At 40.6% G+C, this 13130-nt stretch overlaps 1 protein-coding gene across 4 annotated transcripts in view; it reads right to left on the bottom strand.

Moving 5' to 3' along the window:
* The window catches only part of ABL2 (ABL proto-oncogene 2, non-receptor tyrosine kinase), a 131458-nt gene that overhangs the window by 49543 nt on the left and 68785 nt on the right, over positions 1-13130 (bottom strand). The gene's annotated exons all lie outside the window — the stretch shown is intronic.

Genomic DNA, 13130 nt, shown 5'->3' with positions numbered 1-13130 from the left:
CCTCTGCCTAAGCTCAAAGCACATTTTGCCTAAAATAGCTATTGTTATACGAATATGGGACATTGTCAATACTATATTTACTATAATTCCCACAAAAAGTAAAAGCTATAATGGCATTTTTCTCTTTTTCTAAATTAATGTTTCTCTACTTTTTCATAACCACTATTCTATGGAATAAAATTAAATTTAACTTAAGTAAATTCATTGATTTTAATTCAATTTCTCCCTAACAAGAAAAATTAAATGATAAAACAATAAAATTATTTGGCATAGCATTGAGCTTTGGAGGTTCACAAACCACTGTAAATATCTAAGTTGTTGCCACCCCTCATGAGAACACATGCTCTATACCTATCCACACCATACACTTGAAGGTCCCAACACGATGCATTTGTTCCTGGTAGAGGAGGAGCCTTTTCTGATTATGTAACCACAGACATCAACCTACCAGATTCAAAGTCTTACATTACAGATAAAGGAAGACCGTTGTTATTCTAAGCAGAAAAAATATATATAAACAAACACATGGGGGGAAGGTAGTCCAAGTTCAAGGCCAGATCAAGATGTGGAAACCTGGATAGGCCAATAATACTTCTTCAAACCAATACCAAATGGGTGTTCAACATCTACTCAGGGAGAAGCCTGAAGTGTACATTATGCTTCTGCTCTGGTCCTGAACAATTCATCTCTGTCCCTAAATTTGGAATCTTGACTCAGCTAAAAGCCCTGCAGTTAGTAAGAATTACTGACCTTGGCCGGGCACAGTGGCTCAAGCCTGTAATCCCAGCACTTTGGGAGGCCGAGGCGGGTGGATCACGAGGTCAAGAGGTCGAGACCACTCTGGTCAACATGGTGAAACCCCGCTTCTACTAAAAATACAAAAAATTAGCTGGGCACGGTGGCACGTGCCTGTAATCCCAGCTACTCAGGAGGCTGAGGCAGGAGAATTGCCTGAACCCAGGAGGCGGAGGTTGCATTGAGCCGAGACCGCGCCATTGCACTCCAGCCTGGGTAACAAGAGCGAAACTCCATCTCAAAAAAAAAAAAAAAAAAAAGAATTACTGACCTCAAGAGGCAGTTTGGCATGTCCTTTGGTAGTCTCACACACTAGCCCAAATTGCTTGTAAAAATATTTCCCAAAGCTATATAAAATACTTTCTCTGAGAGTATTTTTAGTAAACCATTTCTTCATCTTGTTCTATTTCCAGTGAACCTTTGGAAACCAAAGAGGAGCTCAGATGATACATTATTTAATCCAGCTCACTGAATTTTTTGCATGATGAGTTTGGCCTGATTAGAAGAGACGACTGTGTGTGTGTGTGGCGGGGTGTAAGAAAATAAAGTGAAATATATGTGGACCAAATGACATGTTCTTGACATTCAAACAAAAGAATTCAGACTTATCACAGTAAGCAATAGGCAATCATTCTAGGTTTTTGAGTAGTAGTAGCACAATGTGCTATTTAAAGAATACTGATCTGTAAGACTTCTTGTAGACCACCTGAAGTTGTAGAGAATAACTAAAAGTCTGCTGCAGAAAACTAAAGTGAGATGATAAGGGTCTGGCCACAGAGTGGAGAACAGAAAATTCAAGAAATCTTTTGAAGAAGGGATGTAATTAATACCTGGAAAAAAAGAATATAGGAAAGGAAACAAATATTAAATCTCTAGTTTGAACCAAAATGAATATAAAGTAACACCCAGAGTAGGCTGGGCATGGTGGCTCACACCTGTAATCCCAGCATTTTGGGAGGCCCAGGCAGGTGGATCACAAGGTCAGGATTCCAAGACCAGCTCCACTGACATGGTGAAACCCATCTCTACTAAAAATACAAAAATTAGCCAGTCGTTTTGGTGCACTCCAGTAATCCCAGCTACTCTGGAGGCTAAGGCAGGGGAATCGTTTAAACCTGGGAGGCGGAGCCTACAGTGAGCAGAGATGGCACCACTGCACTCCAGTGTGGGCAACAGAGCGAGACTCTGCCTCAAAAAAAAGAAAAAAAGTAACACCCAGATATCAAAGAAAGAGTTTTAAGAACAAGATTAGAATATAAGTGAGGTACTGCCATTAAGGACACAAATTCATAAGTAATAAACATGGCTCAACATTTTACAGGAAAAAAACGAAGTTATTAGCATTCCATCAAAAACATTTTTATCAATGAAAAAAGTAGCAATAATTACAAGATTTTTTGTGAATTTCTGAAATACTTTCTAATCCAAAATAATACATTTCTGGATGGTGCCAGATAACAGAAATTTCTAACCTCAGTACTCTTTCCTGTTCATTTCATGCATCATCCCTAGGTGAAGTCATTAACACCCAATTTTTTAAATTATAAATTCTACGCTATTGGCTCCTGTTAGTCTCCTGCAGCTGCTATAACCATATACTAGATGGTTTAATCCAACAGAAATGCATCCTCTTATAGTTTGGAAGGCCCAGAACTCTGAAATGAGCAACAATGGGACAAAGGTGTAGGTGGGAGACTCCAAGGGAGAATCCATTCCTTACCCCTACCAGCTTCGAGGGGCTGCCTACATTCTTTCACTTGTGATCCCCTCTAATTGTCAAGGCCAAGATCTTCAAATCTCTCTCTGTTCCAAGTTCACACTGCCTTCTCCTATATGTGTGTGAAATTTCCCTCTGACACGTGATGGCACTTAGGGGCCAACTCAATAATCCAGGAGAAGCTCCCCATCATATGTATATAACGAAGATCACAAATTCCCCCCACCCCTAACTTTATTTTTGCTATGGGAGGTAACATTCACAGGGTCCAGGGATTAGGACATGGGTATCTTTTAAGGGGCTACTTTTCAACCTACCACAGCTCCCAAATGTCACAACCCAGAACACTTTGCTGATTAACGGACCGCTTAATTCCTGGAGGCTGTGGATAAGTAGATATCTTTGGATATTCTAAAGGCAACAAAAATCACTTTGTTCCTACTCCTAGTTTCTCTTCTGTTTTATGTACATGTACATGTGCGTGTGTTTTGTTGTTGCTAATGGTGTATCTAGGCATCCAACCCAGAAACATCATCATCATTCTAGACTCCTCTTTCTTCCCTTATTCCCTCTATGAGTATATCCTATGATCATACCTCTTAATCTCTCAAATGCATCTGTTCCTCTTCATTTGGTACCACTCTCTTAATTCATTATTTCCTTGCCTGAACTGCTACAACATTCATCTATCGCATTATGGCCAAAATTCAACTGCCCAAAAGTATAAATAATCCCCACAAGTTCCCCAAGTCAAACAGCAAAGTTTTCAAAGTTTAAATACTTCAGAAACTTATCCCAATGAGTCTACAATTTTATTTTTAAATGTTACACTAATTATGTGTTGGTCTCTATGGAAGAGATGTTGCACGTCTCCTGTCTCCTCAACCCAGCTCTTCATTCTTCTCACAAGGAGCAGTCAGAATCTTGTCTTTCCACTCTATCCTCAAGGAAATGGAGGACTTGCTATAATTTATTATATTCAGAAACTCTGACTGAGACACATATTATATCTACTGTTTTCTCCTCCTGCCTCTTTTTAGAAGTATGGCCTTTTCATGCAAATAGAAAGGTAAGAGCTCTAATTCAGTCCTAGCCAACTATGTTTCTTCACTGGGGCTTGAGGCCAAACCTACTGCTGATGATAGAAAGTGTAATCCTGCCTTGCTTAGTTCCATGTGCAGATTTCATCTTTGAAACCGAATACTGGCTGAGAGAGTGACTTAAGATAGAACACAGGGATGCTGTGTTCTGGCCAAAAGAACCTCCTAATATCATCTCCCTAACAGCATCCCTTCTCCTTATTTATTAGATTATTATTTGCCTTCCCATTGAAGGTATATAACATCTTCACATTTGGGAAAGACTCATCTTTAAACAGCTATTTGCATTTGACAGTATAATCATGGATTTTCCTTTATATTTAATCACTGTACCTTGCACATAGCGGTCCCTGAAGTACTTCCGATATACTGTAATTTATAACATCATCACCCACAGCCCTGAAAGACAGGCATATTGATTGACTGATTGATTGAACGACTGACTGAGACAGAATCTTGCTCTGTCGCCATTCTGGAATGCAGTGGCACAATCTTGGCTCACTGCAACCTCTGCCTCCCAGGTTCAAGTAATTCTCCTGCCTCAGCCTCCCGAGTAGATAGGACTACAGATGTGCATCACCACGCCCAGCTAATTTTTGTATTTTTAGTAGACACGGGGTTTCACCATGTGGCCAGGATGGCCTTGATCTCCTGACCTCGTGATCCACCAGGCTTGGCCTCCCAAAGTGCTGGGATTACAAGCATGCAGCACCATGCCTGGCCATGACAGGTATTATTATCATAACTTACAAATACTTGGAAATGTCAATTAACTTGTTCAAGTCCCAGAGCTAGTTGGTGAAACCAGGATTCGAAACCCAAGACCTTTTCTAATTCCAAAGCCCACGCTCTTTTCACTATACCAGGCTGCCTCTCTAATCCAATACAGAGTGACACAAAAAGAACTGAAAAAGGGCTTTTCTTATCTTCTGGTGAAGACTTTGAAAACAGCCAGTCCTCAAAGTGGGCTGATCTTGATTCATCTGCCTATATATGTGACGACATTAAGAGTTAAACCTGAGACTAATCGGAATGATATGCATGTGCTTACCAAACAATCCATTTCATCCAAGGAAACTAGAAATGTCTGCCATTTACTCCCAGCAACAGAGTAATCACAAATTTTTCCAAAGTGGATGCACAATGACTCAGAGAACAGTTTTTAAAAATTTATACAGGTCATGCCAGAACTTAGAATCCATCCACAAAAATACAACCTGTCCTCTAGTATGACTGGACAATTTCCATCTCTTCTTGGAACAACCTTATTCGGACCAAAAACTGAATAGACAGTGGCTTTCCCTTTGATTTTTCCTCCGAAAAAGGATGAAATGAACAAAAATCTTCCCTAATACATGGCTCATCTCACAAACATCTCACCAAAAAAGACAATGTATATGTGGGTATTCATTAGGAAATATATCTTATAAAGTTTCCCTAACCTTATTCTTTGAGGACAACTGTCACTGCCCTATAGGTAATGTACTAACATAACAATCTTTCCATATGATGCTAAAAATAAAAAACCAAAAAACTGGTTCTTCTTGTTTCAGACCTGCAGATCTAGTTCTCCAATATTTACGAAGAGGTATGTCTATATGTATATACACCCCGTATATATTTGGGTACTGGCTGCAAGCTATTTCCTGCTGGCTGAACTCAAATTGCCTTAACCAAGAGAAACAAAGCACTTATTCACTACCCTTATTCAGCAGCTACTGGCTACCCAAAGCAATAGAATTCTGGTCCTGCATACACAGTAAGTGTTACAAGAAGGAAAATGCCATAATTTCCCTTCTTACTTGTAATTTTCAAAATTACAAAATTTTGGTTTAGGACACACTAACATATTTTTGTTGTTGTTCAAATAATCTATGAAAGTATGCTCAGGATTCAGTCCCTGTGCTTTCATTGCTGAACTCCATTTTTCTCCAGCTTCAAACAAGACTGTCACGGAAGTTACAAAAGCACTGGAAAATTTTCCTAACATTATCTTAGTTAATAAAACTCTATTAGGCCAGCCACGGTGGCTCACACCTGTAATCCAGCACTTCCAGAGGCCGAGGAGGATGGATCACTTGGGGCCAGGAGTTCAAAGACCATCCTGGTCAACATGACAAAACCCCATCTCTACTAAAAATCACAGAAAAAATTAGCTGGGCATGGTGACAGCACCTGTAGTTCCAGTTACTCAGAAAGTTGATGCACAAGAATTGCGTGAACTAGGGAAGCGGAGGCTGCAGTTAGCGGAGATCACACCACTGCACTCCAACTCAGGCGACAGAGTGAGAGTCCGTCTCTAAATAAATAAATAAATAAATCTCTATTAAATTAATTTTTAGCAGATGCTCTGTCAGTATCAAACAGTGAATGACTCAGTAAAGTGCACTGTTATCACTGGCTTAATTTATGAGAGGTAAAAATCATGCAGCAGCAAAAACTCTGCTTTAACTCCAACACCACTACCAATACAGACTGAGTATTCTTCATCCAAAAACCTAAAAAGCTCCAAAATCTGAAACTCTGTGTGGACTGACATGACACTCAAGAAAAATGTTCGCTGGAACATTTAATGTTGGACTTTCAAATTAGGGATACTACCTGGGCACAGTCACATCTGTAATCCCAGAATTTGGGAGGCTGAGGTGAGCAGATAACCTGAGGTCAGGGGTTTGGGACCAGCTTGGCCATCACGGTGAAACCTCGTCTCTACTAAAAATACATAAAATAGCTGGGCACAGTGGTGCATGCCTATAATCCCACTCAGGAAGATGACACAAGAGAATCACCTGAACCTGAGAGGCAGAGGTTGCAGTGAGCCAAGATCATGCCACTGCACTCAAGCCTGGGTGACAGAGTAAGACTCTTGTTTCAAAAAAAAAAAAAATTAAGGATATTGAACTAGTATGCAAATACTCCAAAATATGAAAAAAAAATCCAAAATTCGAAACACTTTCGGTCCCAAGCATTTCAAATAAGGGATACTTAACCTGTAATGTCTTTCCAGTGCACTAGTACATTGATCAGGCAGGAGGGAGTGAGGAAGGAGATCCTTTAAAATTACCCAAAAGGCAAATTATAGAATCTTTCTTTTCTTTCATCTTTTTTTTTTTTTTTTTTTTTTGAGGCAGAGTCTCACTCTGTTGCCCAGGATGGAGTGCAATAACACAGTAACAGCTTACTGCAGCCTCAAACTCTTAGGCTCAAGCGATCCTCCTGCCTCAGCCTCCCAAAGTGCTGAGATAACAGGAATGAGCCACTGCATCTGGCCCACATTACAAAATCTTTAAGAATAAGAGCTAACAGTATTTTTTAACCAAGATAGATGGGCCCCAGCTGAGAAGGGAATGACTTTGCATATTTAAATCATCCCAAAAGTATGGCTCATTTCAATTTTCCTTTTCAGTTTTGCTAGATTTCCACTGGTTGTATCTTGATGGCAGAAGGGTAGAACATGGTGTTCACAAATAAAAGACTATAGGAGAGTCTAGGAAAGAACGTAAATCAAACATCCAATTTCTTCCTGAATGCTGAGTCAAACTGTGAGGATTAGTATTGGGGACAGGAAAGAATATGCAAAAGACAGAAAAAAGCAATGTGATACTAACTCCACAACAAGAAAAATTAATTCTGACTTTTGAGCACCACACAATCCAAGAGCAATTTAGAAGATAGAGAATGGGAGAGAAATTGGTCATGTAAACCAAGTTATATAAACCAGGTACTTCACATATCTTATCATGAACCCTCATGTTAACTCTGCTAGGAAGATACTATTATCCCATTTCGCAGATGAACAGACCATGTGGTAAGATGTAAAGATACAATTCTGGAGGAGGATTTGGAATTCTGCCTCCTGTTTCAGAGATCACTTGTCCTGTCAAAACCAGAAAGTTTAAGGGGCCCCTCAAAACCACTGATTCTCTTTTGGCCCTTATATAGTGAAACTGGCCCCTGACCAACATGAGTGACTAACATAAGCCCTTTTCCATGAGGGAGTGGATGGTGAAGAATGAATTTTAAAAAAGATAGGCTGGGCACGGTGGCTCATGCCTGTAATCCCAGCACTTTGGGAGGCCAAGGTGGGCAAACCAACTGAAGTCAGGAGCTCGAGACCAGCCTGGCCAACATGGTGAAACCCCATCTCTACTAAAAAACAAAAATTGGCCAGGTGTGATGGCATGCACCTGTAGTTCCAGCTACGGAGGAGGCTGAGACAGGAGAATCGCTTGAACCCAGGAGGCAGAGGTTGTAGTGAGCCAAGATCACACCACTGCATTCCAGCCTGGGCAGAGTGAGACTCCATCTCAAAAACCAAAACAAAAACATATATAACTTGTCATACATATATATATATATATATATATATATATATATATCTTTATATGTATCTTATATACAATACTTACATTTAACTTGTATAATACTCATACAACTATTAATTTAATACTCATAAATATTAACTATCTAGTTCAGCCAGGGGTGGAGACTTACATCTGCAATCCCAATTATTCAGGAGGCTGAGGCAGGAGGATCACCTGAGGCCAGGAGTTCAAAATCAGCCTGGGCAACAGAGTGAGACCCTGTCTCTAAAAATAAAATAAAATAAATTTTAAAACAAAAAATAAAACTTTTTTTTTTTTGAGATGGAGTTTCGCTCGTTACCCAGGCTGGAGTGCAATGGCGCAATCTCGGCTCACCGCAACCTCTGCCTCCCGGGTTCAGGCAATTCTCCTGCCTCAGCCTCCTGAGTAGCTGGGATTACAGGCACACGCCACAATGCCCAGCTAATTTTTTGTATTTTTAGTAAAGACGAGGTTTCACCATGTTGACCAGGATGGTCTCGATCTCTTGACCTCGTGATCCACCCGCCTGGGCCTCCCAAAGTGCTGGGATTACAGGCTTGAGCCACCGCGCCCAGCCAACATTTTTTTAAAAAGTATATACTTCTACACCATTCCTTTATATCAAAATACCACTTAAGTTGGAATCCCAACCTTTTGGAACACATATAAGTATATAATTATTAAGTTAGTATGGATACAATTAGTACATATATAAATTATCTAATTCTCATAATAATCCTACCAGGTAAATAAGTGGTCCAAGATTGTACAGATTTGCTCCAATTTCCTTCATCTTTCTTATATGATATATTGTATGACAAAAATTCATGCTCTGAAATACAGATATGAATCTTTTTTTTTTTTTGAGACAGAGTTTCGCTCTTGTTATGCAGGCTGGAGTGCAATGGCGTGATCTCAGCAACCTCCGCCTCCTGGGTTCAGGCAATTCTCCTGCCTCAGCATCCCGAGTAGCTGGGACTAAAGGCACGCGCCACCATGCCCAGCTAATTTTTTGTATTTTTAATAAAGACAGGGTTTCATCGTGTTGACCAGGATGGTCTCGATCTCTTGACCTCGTGATCCACCCGCCTTGGCCTCCCAAAGTGCTGAGATTACAGGCATAAGCCACCGCGCCTGGCCTTGATATGAATCTTTTAAAATAGCTCATATTCGTAATAATAAAACAAACATTATGTACCATATATGACAATTGATAATTTTCCAAATGTAATCATTTAATCCAAGGTTGTTCAACCATGACACTACTGACATTTGGAGCCAAATAATTCTGTGTGGTGGGGCAGGGGATGGGAGATATGAAAAGATGTTCAACAGCCATTAAGAAAATACAAATTAAAACCACAATGGGATACCACCACAGGGACAAGCCACCACACCTGGCTAGTGTGTTCATTTTTTGTAGAGACAGGGTCTCTGTTGCAAAGGCTGGTCTCAAACTCCTGGCCTCAAGCAATCCTCCCACCTCGGCCTGCCAAAGTGCTGGGATTACAGATGTGAGCCACCATGCCTAGCCTGCATTTCTATTATCATTCAGAGGTGATACTGATGCTAGTAGTCTAGGGACCAAACATTCAAACCACTGCCTAGAACTTCCTATAGAAATATGGGGCCGGGCACGGTGGCTCACGCCTGTAATCCCAGCACTTTGGGAGGACAAGATGGGTGGATCACAAGGTCAGAAGTTCGAGACCAGCCTGGCCAAAATGTTGAAACACCATCTCTACTAAAAATACAAAAATTACTGGGTACAGTGGCATGCGCCTGTAATCCCAGCTACTTAGGAGGCTGAGGCAGGTATCGCTTGAACCTGGGAGGCGGAGGTTGCAGTGAGCCGAGATCACGCCATTGCACTCCAGCCCGGGTGACAGAGTGAGACTCTGTCTCAAAAAAAAATATATATATATATATGGATAAAGGGTCATCAAGAAAGAACTTTTTAAAAAAAAAAGAAAAACTTGGTAAGCTACATACTCATCTCTAGGTATGAATTACAGTATTTTTTAAATGCTTATTTTCAAGATTTAAGCCTGGCACAATGGTGCACAGCTGTAATCCCAGCTTCTTGGGAGGCTCAGGCAGGAGGACTGCTTGAGCTCAGGAGTTCAAGACTAGCCTGGGCAACACGGTGAGAACCTGTCTCAAAAGAGAAATAACATCATGCATGAATATGTCTGATAAATAATCAGTACTTGGCCAGGTGTGGTGGCCGCTTTGGGAGGCCAAGATGGGAGAATTTCTGGCATTTAAGACCAGCTTGGGCAAAGCTGGGCCCGGTGGCCTACACTTGTAATCCCAGCACTCTGGGAAGCCAAGGTGGGTGGATCACAAGGTCAAGCAATCAAGACCATCCTGGCCAACTTGGTGAAACCCCATCTCTACTAAAAATACAAAAATTAGCTGGGCATGTTGGCGTGTGCCTGTAGTCCCAGCTACTCAGGAGGCTGAGGCAAGAGCATCACTTGAACCCAGGAGGCGGAAGCTGCAGTGAGCTGAGATCATGCCACTGCACTCCAGCTTGGCAGCAGAGCAAAACTCCGTCTCAAAAACAAAAACAAAAGACAACTAGAGCATGTAACATATCTCAGATTTCTTTTGTCACAGATTTTATTTTCATTAAGCATCTTTGAAGACTAGTATTATAGGAAATGGACTCCTGAAATAAGAACTGAGAGAAAAGAGTAAGGTTTAGATACAGCTATATGTCAGGCACTTCATATGCATCATTTAAAATTATCTAATTCTCATAATAATCCTGTCCAGTAATGAACTTGTCTGAGATCACGAGGTGAATTATAGCAGAACCCACATTTAAAACCTAGCCAATGGTCTGTCTCTGAAGTCCTGCAACACTGTCTTTTTAGTAAGAAAAAAATGGCCAGGTGCAGTGGCTCACGCTTGTAATCCCAGCACTTTGGGAGGCCAAGGTGAGCGGATCACAAGGTCAAGAGATGGAGACCATTCTGGTCAACATGGTGAAACCCCATCTCTACTAAAAATACAAAAATTAGCTGGGCGTGGTGGCAGATGCCTATAATCCCAGCGACTTGGGAGGCTGAGGCAGGAGAACTGCTGGACCCCAGGAGGTGGAGGTTGCGGTGAGCTGTGATTGCGGCACTGCACTCAGTCTGGATGACAGAGTGAGACTCCATCTCAAAAAAAAAAAAAAAAAAAAGAAAGAAAAAAAGAAAACTGTCCCAAACTGGAAACAACTTAGTCCTGTGGAGAATGAAAGACTAAACAAAGTATGTATGGTACAACCACACTTTGGAATACCACTCAACAATACAAAGGAATAGTACTGACAGACACAAGTCGGATGAATTTCAAAAGCAATATGCTGAGTCTCCCACAGAAGCCAATCTCAAAAGATCTCATACTATATGATTCTATCTATACGACACCGCTGAAAAGACAAAACTCTAGTGATAAAGAACACATCAGTGGCTGCCAGGGATTAAAGATAGGGGAATATATGACTAGAGAGGGACTGCGTGAGACAGTTCTTTTGAGGTAATGAAACTCTTCTGCTGTTTGTGAGGTCATACAAATTTACACGTGTTAAAATTCTTAGAACTGTACGATCAACCAACAAAATCAATTTTACTGTGTGATAATTTAATTAAGAGTAATGGCCAGGCGCGGTGGCTCAAGCCTGTAATCCCAGCACTTTGGGAGGCCGAGGCGAGTGGATCACGAGGTCGAGAGATCGAGACCATCCTGGTCAACATGGTGAAACCCCGTCTCTACTAAAAATACAGAACACTAGCTGAGCATGGTGGCGCATGCCTGTAATCCCAGCTACTCAGGAGGCTGAGGCAGGAGAATTGCCTGAGCCCAGGAGGCGGAGGTTGCGGTGAGCCGAGATCGCGCCATTGCACTCCAGTCTGGGTAACAAGAGCGAAACTCCATCTCAAAAAAAAAAAAAAAAGAGTAAACAGAAAAATGTGTTGAAGCACATTTTCATACCAGTTACGTGTAAATAATAAAAAGTCATGCCATGAATGTCATATCACAGGACACTAAATTGTAATAATACCTACAGATGAGAATTTTGCAGCTTTACCTGAATTTTAAATTTCCACACTTATTTTTGATATAAATACCTTCTGCTCAGAACTGTAAAAGTTTAAGCGAAAGTAAGGCACTTCTTAAACACATAAAATTTGTGGAATTCAGCATTCCAAGATCTTTACATCTTCAGAAAAATACCACTGCCTATGTTATTTGGGCAAAAGATAATGAAATATCTAAGGGATGACAGGAATGTGCCAATCCTCTTTCCCTAATGGAATTCCCAAAGTCAATGTTGCCAGCACCTGGTACAGTGACTTCAAGTTCAGAGCTGACATTCCTGAGGAGGGACTTGTAAATAAACCTAGATCATTCCTAAAGATCTACAATACAATCCTTTGTAACCCAAGCAGTCAGCTGTTTCCCTGAGACTATGGAAGCATGCAACAACTGCTTACTCACACAGTATAGTTTCTGTGCATGAAATATATATGAATGTATCTGTGTAGAGGAGTTTCCCCTTGCTCTCATGAGATACATTCCAAGACCCCCAGTGGATTCCTAAAACCTTCAATGGTACCAAACCCTATACATACTATGCTTTTCTCCTACACAAATAAACCTATGATAAAGTTTAATTCATAAATTAGGTCAGGTAAGAGACTAATAATAAAAGAGAATAGAATAATTACAATTTATATTGTAGTAAAAGTTAGGTGAATATGATCTATGTCTCAAAATGTATCTTGTACTGTATTCACCCTTATTCCAGTGACGTGAGATAATATAATAAAATAGCTGCATGATGACATGAAGCGAGTGAATGATGCAGACACTGTGACGCAGCATTTACAAGTTATAAATGCATAACTATCAATAATAATTTATCAATGTAAAATTTTTCAAATATTTACTGAACATCCACCATGTGCCAAGTACTGTAACAAGAACCAGGTATATACTACCAGTAAACTGGAAGGATGAGATCTGCGTCCCAATGTACCACCTCCAGCTTAAAGGCACTAGCAAGTCATTTTTACATCAACCATTTGAAGCAGGTCAAGCAAATGAGGAAGAAGGCATTCCAGGTAAAGGGTGACAACAAAACTCCGTAACATGTTTTGGAAATGAAAAGCAAAA

The sequence above is a fragment of the Saimiri boliviensis genome, chromosome 19 (assembly GCF_048565385.1).
Source record: "Saimiri boliviensis isolate mSaiBol1 chromosome 19, mSaiBol1.pri, whole genome shotgun sequence".
Lineage (NCBI taxonomy): Eukaryota > Metazoa > Chordata > Mammalia > Primates > Cebidae > Saimiri > Saimiri boliviensis.
Note: the sequence above shows the minus strand (reverse complement) of the source record. Positions and strands in the feature narration are given on the sequence as shown.